This window comes from Diceros bicornis, unplaced genomic scaffold (genome assembly GCF_020826845.1).
Source record: "Diceros bicornis minor isolate mBicDic1 unplaced genomic scaffold, mDicBic1.mat.cur scaffold_78_ctg1, whole genome shotgun sequence".
In the NCBI taxonomy this organism is placed as follows: Eukaryota; Metazoa; Chordata; class Mammalia; order Perissodactyla; family Rhinocerotidae; genus Diceros; species Diceros bicornis.
This window is the reverse complement of record NW_026691667.1, coordinates 1,111,207-1,119,758: the sequence shown is the minus strand read 5'-3', so window position 1 is coordinate 1,119,758 and position 8,552 is coordinate 1,111,207.

Genomic DNA, 8,552 nt, shown 5'->3' with positions numbered 1-8,552 from the left:
AGGAGGCTGGGAATTGTCGCCGGAAAAGCTCACCCAGTTTGCCCCTGGCTCCCTAGAGCTGCGGTGCCATCTGCCTGTCTCAGCCCTTCTGACTCCACAGAACCTTTCCTACACATGGCCTGGCTGCAGTCGCAAAGTGCAGGCGTGGGATGAGGCCATGGCTTTGTCTTGCCAGGAAGAAATGAGCCCCTGGACGATGCAGCTGGCCCAGGCAGAGACTTGAGCTTGAAGCACAGTATGCCTGTTGCCATCAGGCACAGAGCAATGCTTCCAAGGAAGGGAAGCGGTCTTCCAGGTGAGTGGGAGTCGGGGAGAGGAGGGAGACAACAGCTGAAGCCAAGTACAGAAGAGCAGCGATGGAACAGCTGCAGCGGGGTGGCACCAGGGGTCCGCCCCCACCAGTCAGAGCATGGCGGCTGGGTGGTGTCTTCACTGAGGACCCACGCGGCAAGCCCTAGGCCCCAGCAGTCGCGCATGCCCCCTTGGCCTGTGCGGGGGTGTGGCGGCCTGAACCCAAGCTCTCAGGGGTCCCGGAGCTGCCAGAGAAAGAAGGGCCCATGGGGGAGGTAGATGAGGAGGGCAGGGCGCACGACCTTCCTTTCCTCAGGTCCCCAAGGGGGAGAGAGAGAGGGAGAGAGTGAGAGATCCATGACCTCTGAGTCGCTGCCTCCACCACTGGCTGGTGCCTACTCACAAGCCATCCCATTACACCCACCACCCCCACGACTGCCCAGACGTCATCCTCACCACAGAGAGGCCAGTTGCTGGACACCTCCATGCCTTCCCTTCCGTTCCTGACCCCAGTGCAGGGGAAACTGTTGAGACAAGCCTTTACATGTCCCTCTCCATGACAATCGTCTCCCTCCCCTCTCCCATCCCACTGGCCCACCCATGACATCCACTTTTGTCATTAGCTCAGGAGAGGATGCAAGATGAGAATCTCTGCCATTGTGTGGAGAAACTCAGTTTCCTGCGTTTCTCCCATGGACACATGTTCTTCAGCTAGGTCTGATTTTCACCAGCGAACCTGTCTTGTTAATGATTTGGCCAGCCATGAGAACCTGAAGGGAAATGGCGGAGGGGGATTCTCTCTCTGCCCCCAACAGCCCCTATCTGGGTTGGTCCCTCAGACCTGGCCTGGGACAGCCCATCCCCCGGTGCCCTCTCCCGGGGCATCCAAGTGCAGGCTCAGCACACGCCCCACCCCTCTCGCCACTGCCAAGACCATCGTCCTCCCTTTGGATTCCTGGGCAGGACAGGGACCTGGGTGTGGGAGGCCACCTGATTGCTGGTCTGGCACACCACTTCCCGGGCTGCTTCCTCCTCTGACGGGGCCCAGCACACGCCCCAGGAAACTTGGCAGACGTCCCCAGGGCTATAACCTCCAGAATTTGTCCCCTCGGAAGGGGCCTGGCCCAGGTGCCAGGTTCAGCTGTTTGGCCAGACTGCTTTGGAGAAAGCAGGCAAGCCGAGCCAGGCATGCAGTGGCCCTGGGCATGACACCGGAGACGTCAGGCAGAGGACCTCATGGGTGTCCTCCATCTCGGATTTCTCCCCAGAACCATGGCCTGGGCACTAGGAAGGCCAGGCCTTCCCGACGCCAGAGATGAGGCTGGGAACTGTCCCCGGAAGGGCTTGCCCAGTGTGGCAAAGGCTCCCAAACGCCTATGGGCTGCTGGTGCCGCACTTCCTTCTTTGCCATATGCCTGTCTCAGCCCTTTTGTCTCCACAGAGCCTTTCCTCCACCTGGCTGCAGTCGCCAAGTCTAGGCGTGGGGTGAGGCCACGGCTTTGTCTTTCCAGAATGAAATGAGCCCCGGGACAAAGCAACTGGCCTAGGAAGAACCTTGAGCTCGTACCTCAGTCTGACTGTGGCCACCCTGGGCAGATCCACCCTTCCAAGGAAGACATGTAGCCTGCGATCTCTGAGGAATTGGGAGAGGTGAGGGAGACATTAACTGCAGCCAAGTCAAGAAGGGCAGGGTTCCTTCAGCTGCAGCTGGTAGTCACCGAGGGATGCCCCAGCCAGTCAGATCCTGGCGGTAGGATGGGGCCTTCACTGAGGACCTCCGAGGCCAGCCCTAGACCCGGGTGGCCAAGCATGCACCCTTGGCCTGAGGGTCTTGAATCCAAGCCTGCATGGTTCCGAGAGCTGCCAGAGAAAGAAGGGACCATGGGATATGTAGGCGAGGTGGGTAGGGCGCCCCACCTTTCTCCCCTCAGGTCTCTGAGGGAGAGAAGAGAGAGAGACACAGAAATATTGAGAGAGAGAGAAAGAGAGATCCCTGACCTCTGAATCGCTGCCTCCACCACTGGTACCAACTCTCACGCCATCTCACTTTCACCTACCACCCCCACGCCCGCCCCAGGGCCAGCGCCACCACAGAGAGGCGGGTTGCTGGTCACCTCCGTGCTGTCCCTTCTGGACCTGACCCCGGTGCGGGGGAAGCGGTTCCTACAAGTCATTACATGTCCCTCTGCATGACAATTTTCTTCTTCCAGTCTTGACTTCCACATGTCCTCCCCCAACATCCTCCTTTCTCATAAGCTCAGGAGAGGATGCAAGATGAGAATCTCTGCCTTTGTGTGGAGAGACTCATTTTCCTGGGTTTCTGCCATGCACTCATATTCTTCAGTTCTGTATGATTTTCTCTTGTGAACCTCTCTTGTTAACGGTTTGGCAAGCTATAAGAAACTTAAGGGAAAGGGCGGAGTGGGATTCTCTCTCTGCCCCCGACTGCCTCCAGCTGGATCGGTCCCTCAGACCTCTCCAGGGGCAGCCCATCCCCAGGCACCCTCTCCCGGGACATCCTGGGGCAGGCTAGCCGGCAACCCCACCCCACTCGCCCCTGCCACGACCCTCGTCCTCCCTGATGAGGCCTGGGCAGGACAGGGACCCGGGTGTGAGAGGTCTCCTGATCTCACCTCTGGCACACCTGTTGCCAGGCTGATTTCTCCTCTGACGGGGCCCAGCACATGCCCCATCAGACTTGGCGGCCATCCCCAGGGCTATGTCCTCTTGACCTTGTCCCCTCTGGAAGTGGCCTGGCCCAGGTAGGATGTTTGGCTGGTTGTCCCGCCTCCTTTGGAGAAAGCAGGTGAGCCGATCCAGCCATCCTGTCACCCTCTGCCTGGCACATCTGCACTCAAACAGAAGGCGTCACACATGTCCTTCGTCATGCTTTTCTCCCCAAAGCCATTTCCTAGGGTACTCTTAGTGTTACGTTAGTGTTATGTTTGGTTTCCGGTTACTGTCAGTTTTAGGGTTTGGTTTAGTTTTCGGGTTAGTGTTAGGTTTATATTTAGGTATATGTTTCTGGTTAGGGTTAGGTTTATGGTTCTGATTAGGGATAGGTTCATGATTTGCGTTAATGGTATGTTTGAGTTTAGGTTAGTGTTAAGGTTAGGGTTGAGGTTAGTGTTATGGTTGATTGCCAGGTTTGGGTTAGATTTCAGGTTATGTTTAGGGTTCAGTTAGCATAGGGTTATCATCTGGTTAGTGTAAGTGTTAGGGTTTCTGTTACTATTGGGGTTAGGGTTACGGTTAGCATTAGGGTTGTGGTTCTGTTTAGTGTTAGGGTTTGGGTTTGGTACAGATTTGTTTTACGTGTAGGATTAGTTTTAGAGTTTAGGATTAAGCTTAGGGTTAGGGTCAGTGGTCAGGTTCAGTTTAGCGTTGGGGTTAGTGTTAGGGTTCAAGTTAGATTTAGGGTTAGGGTTAGGTGTAGTGTTAGTGTTAGTTTTCGGGTTAATGTTAGGGTCATGGCTTGGTTTTGATATCAGTTTAGGCTTAAGGTTGTGGTAAGGTTAGGGTGCGGGTTCGGGTTCGGGTTCTTGTTAGGGTTAGGATTCAGGTTAGCGTTCAGGTTAGTGTTAGGATTTGGGTTAGGCTGAGGTTAGGGTTAATATTCGGATTAGGGTTATTATTAGGTTTCAGGTTCGAAAAATGCTGAGTTTTAGCTTTACGTTTCTTGTTAGGGTTAGAGTTAGGGTTAGGGCTAGGGTTAGGGTTGGGTTTGGGTTATGTTTAGGGTTAGGTTTACGTTTTGATTTCCGATTAGGGTTATGGTTAGCATTAGGATTCGATATAGGTCTAGGGTTAGAGTTAGATTTAGGGTTAGCGTTGGGTTTGGATTAGGGTTAAGGTTAGCATTAGGGTTAGAAATATGTTTAGAGTTCAGGTTATGGTTAGGCTTAGCAATAGGGTTTGGGTTAGGGTAATGTTTAGTTTTAGTGTTAGGGCTAGTGTTTGAGTCAGGGTTAGGCTTATGCTTCAGGTTCGTGTTCTGGTTAGGGTTAGGGTTAGAGTCGGGCTAAGATTAGGTTTACTGTTAGGGTTACAGTTCAGGCTAAGATTTCTGATATGGTCACGGTTAATTTTCATGCTAAGTTTAGGGTTAGGTTTAAGGTCAGGGTTGTTTTTGGGTTAAGGTTATGGCTAGGGTTCGAGTTCATTATCTGGTTAGGGTTAGGGTTATGTTCTGCTTTGTTGGGACGGTTAGGATTAGGGTTACTGTTAAGGTTATGTTAAGGTTTAGGGTGAGGTTAGTGTTTGGATTAGGATTAGAGTTAATGTTTTGGTTCTTGATGGTGTTAGTGTCAGGGTCGGCTTCGGCTTTGTGTTTGTGTTAGTTTTATGGTTTGGGTTAGAGTCTGGGCTAAGTTTGGGGTTCAGGTTATTGTTAGAGTTCGGGTTAGCTTTAGGCTTAGGGTTAGGGCTGGGGTTTGGGTTAGTTTTGGATAAGGGATAGGATTGGGTTCAGGTTGGGTTTGGGTTCGAGTTAGGGTTAGGTTTAGGATTCAGATTCGGGATATGGTTAGGGTTATTTTTTGTGTTAGACTTAGCGTTATGGTTACGGTTAGTGTTTGGGTTAGGGTTATTGTTAGGGTTAGGGTTAGATTTTGGCTTAGAGTTCAAGTTAGGTTATGTTTTGGTTCGGGTTAGGGTTAGGGTTAGCGTTAGTTTTAGTGTTAGGGTTAGTGTTTGGTTTAGGGTTATAGTTAGTGTTTGGTGTCAGTATCACGTTAGGTTTAGTCTTAGGGTTCGTGTTAGCGTTTGCGTGTTAGGGTTTGGATTCGGGTTCAGGTTAGGGTTAGTGTTCACCTTAGGTTTAGGGTTAGTTTTATGGATAGGGTTGCGTTCTGGTTCGGTTTAGGTCTAGGGTTCTATTTATGGTTAGGGTCCGATTCGTGTTCATGTTAGGATTAAGATTAGGGTTATTTTGAAGTTTAGGCTTAGCTTTATTTTGAGGTTTGTTTTCTGATTAGGGTAAGGTTTAGGTTTCGGGTCAGGATAAGATTAGGTTTATGTTTAGCGTCGGATTAGGCTTCCGGTTAGGGTTAAATTTGGGGCCCGATTTAGGGTTTTGGTTAGGGTTCGGCTTATTCTTAGGGTAGCTTTAAGGTTAGGGTTGGGTTGGGTTAGGGTTAGGGTTAGTGTTCATCTTAGGGTTAGGGTTATGTTTAGTCTTAGAGTTAGTGTTCAGATTAGGGTTAGGGGTAGGGGTAGGGGTAGGGTTAGGGTTAGGGTTAAGGCTAGGGCTGGGTTATGTTTAGGGCTAGGGCTTGGATTAATGTTATGGTTATTCTTAGAGTTAGATGGAGTGGTTTGTGTTTCAGTTAAGGTTAGGTTTAGCAGTAGGGATATGATTAGGAATAGGGCTAGTCTTTGTGTTAGGACTGGTTTAGGGCTACAGGAAGGGCTACGGATAGGGTTAGTGTTGGATTACATGTAGGGTTATGGTGAGAGTTAGGAGTAGGTGTAGTGATAGTGTTAGTGTTATGGCAATAGTTATCGTTAGGGCTGGGCTTAGGGCTAAGTTTAGTTATTACATGTAGAGTTAGGATTCTCTTTAGGTTTATAACTAGGTTCATTTTTATGGTTTGGGACGGGGCAGGTTTTGATGTTAGGGCTATGGGTATGATCAGGGTTAGTTTTGACGTTAGTGTCTTGTGTGCCTTAGGGTGTGGACAACGGAAAGTGTAGGAATAGGCATAGGGTTTTTGTTTGGGTTAACACTAGGGTAAGAGTTAGGGTTATGCTAGTGTTAGGGTTACTGTTAGGGCTAAGGCTAGGACTAGGTTTTAATTTAGGGTTAGAGTTGGCTTAGGGTTACAGTTACAGTGGGTTTGCATATGAATAATGTTAGGGCTAGGGGGAGTTTTAGGGCTTGGACTAGGTTTAGGGTTAGAGTTAAAGTTTAGTTAGTGTTCATGATACAAACCCCAACCTTAGCCCTAAAACTAATGTTAACATTAATCCGAACGTGAAGCCTAATTCTCATCATAGCCCAAACCTAACCCTAACCATAGCCTTAGACATAACCTTATCCCTAACCCTAACCCTAAATCTAAACCTACAATTACGCCTACACTAAACCTACGGTTACCACTAACCCTATACCTGACCCTTACCGCAACACAACTCCAACCCAAACACTAACATTAACAATAACAATAATTGAAGAATTAGCACTAAGCCTAATCCTAGCCCTATCTCTAACACTAACTATAGTCCTAAACTTAACCTTAGCCCTGGCACTAGCCCTAGCCCTAAAACTAACCCTAACTGTAATCCTAACCCTAACACTTGCCCTAGATCTAGACCTAACCCAACTTACAGCTGAAACTAATCCTAGCCCTAGACCTAAAACCCAGACCTTACACTAGCCATAACCCTAACTCTATGTCTAAACCTAGCCCTTGCCCAAATCTTAACCCTAACCCTAAAACTATGCTAACTCTAGGGCACTAACTCTAAACATTAAGGTTAATACTAAACTTAAATTTAATCCTAACAATAACCCAAACACTAATACCACCCTAACCCTAACCCTAACCCTAACCTTCACCGTAACTCTAACCGAAACCTTATCCTTATCCCTAATCTTAAATACAAGCCTAACGCAACCCTAACTCCAACCCTACCCCTCCTTCTCTCTATAAAACTAACTCTAACCGTAACCAAAACCTAACCCTAACCCTGTCATTAAACCTGGGAAGAGGTTTGTATAGGACAGGGAATCCAGAGGAGAGCTGAGCGAAATCATGTCTAGCACCCATTCTTGGAAATAAATTCATACCCCATCTCCCTTCCTTCCAGCTAGGAAGGATCACATAATATCTCAAAAACCTTTGGCATAGATTGCTGTTTGGAATCTTAAACCAAAACAGTACACAAACCCTAATCTGAACCCTAAGCCTAACCTTAACCCTAACCCTAACCAGAACCTGAACCCTAATCCTAACCCTAAACTGAACGCAGCCTTAACCCCAACCCTACCCCTCCTTCTCTCCATAAACTAACTCTAACCCTACCCAAACCCTAACCCTAACCCTAATCCAATCCGAAGCCTAAGCCTACCCCTACCCCTAACACTAATCATATGCAGAACCCTAACGCTAACACAAACACTAATATTAACCATAACACTAAGACTAGACACCACCCACCCCTAAAATTACCCCTAACTTTAACCCTAAACCTAACCCTAACCGTCACCTTATCCTTACCCCTACTCTTAACTCAAACACTTAGCCTACTCTTACCCATAGCCCTACCCCTAATCTTACTCTAATGTTACCCATAGCCTTAAAATAATGCTTAACCTAGACCTAATGCTAGCCCTAACCCTAAACCTGGCTCTAGCCCAAGCCCTATCCCTAAACTTAACCCTAAACCTAACACAAACCCTAGCCCTACCCTAACCCAAACCCTAACCCTATCCCTAAGCCAACACTTACCACTACCCCAGACCCTAGTCATAGCCCTAAACCTAACCCTAACACTAACACTTAGTCTAACCCAATAGTAACTCTAACCGTAATCCTGGACAGACTCCTAACACAAACTCTTTTTCTAACCCTAAGCCTATTCCTAACCCTAAGCCAAACCTAAACACTAAACATAATGGTAACCTGAACACTAAACCTACTCTTAAACCTAACCCTAATATCAGCCCTAAGCCTAACCCAATTGCTAAGTCTAACACTAGGCTTAACCAAAATGCTAGCACTACACATACACTAACCCTAAAGCTAGCACTAACCATAAACCTAACCCTAGCACTAGACTTAACCCTACACCTAACCGTAGCACTCCGCACAATCCCTAACCCTAACACAAAGCCAAGCCCCAGACCTGACCCTAAACTTAGCCCCAGACATGACCATATCCCTAAGCCTAACCCTAGCCCTAGGCCAAATTCTAAATCTAACCAAAACTATAGACCTAGGCTTAGCCCTAATGATAACCCTAGCCATTTCCATAGCCCTGGCCCTAACGCTAACTCTAACACTAGCACTATCCCTAAACTTAGTACTAACACTAAGGCTAACCTTAACTATAGCCCTAAACCCAACACTAGCCCTACTCCTAACCCTAACACTAAGCCTCGACATAAGACTAGCCTTAACACAACCCCTAGCCCTAAACCAAACAATAAGCTTAACTATAACTCTAACGCAGCACTAACCTTAACCATAGATCTAAAAGTACCCTAACCCAAACCCTTCTACTAACCCACCCTAACCCTAGTCCTAGACCTATCCATA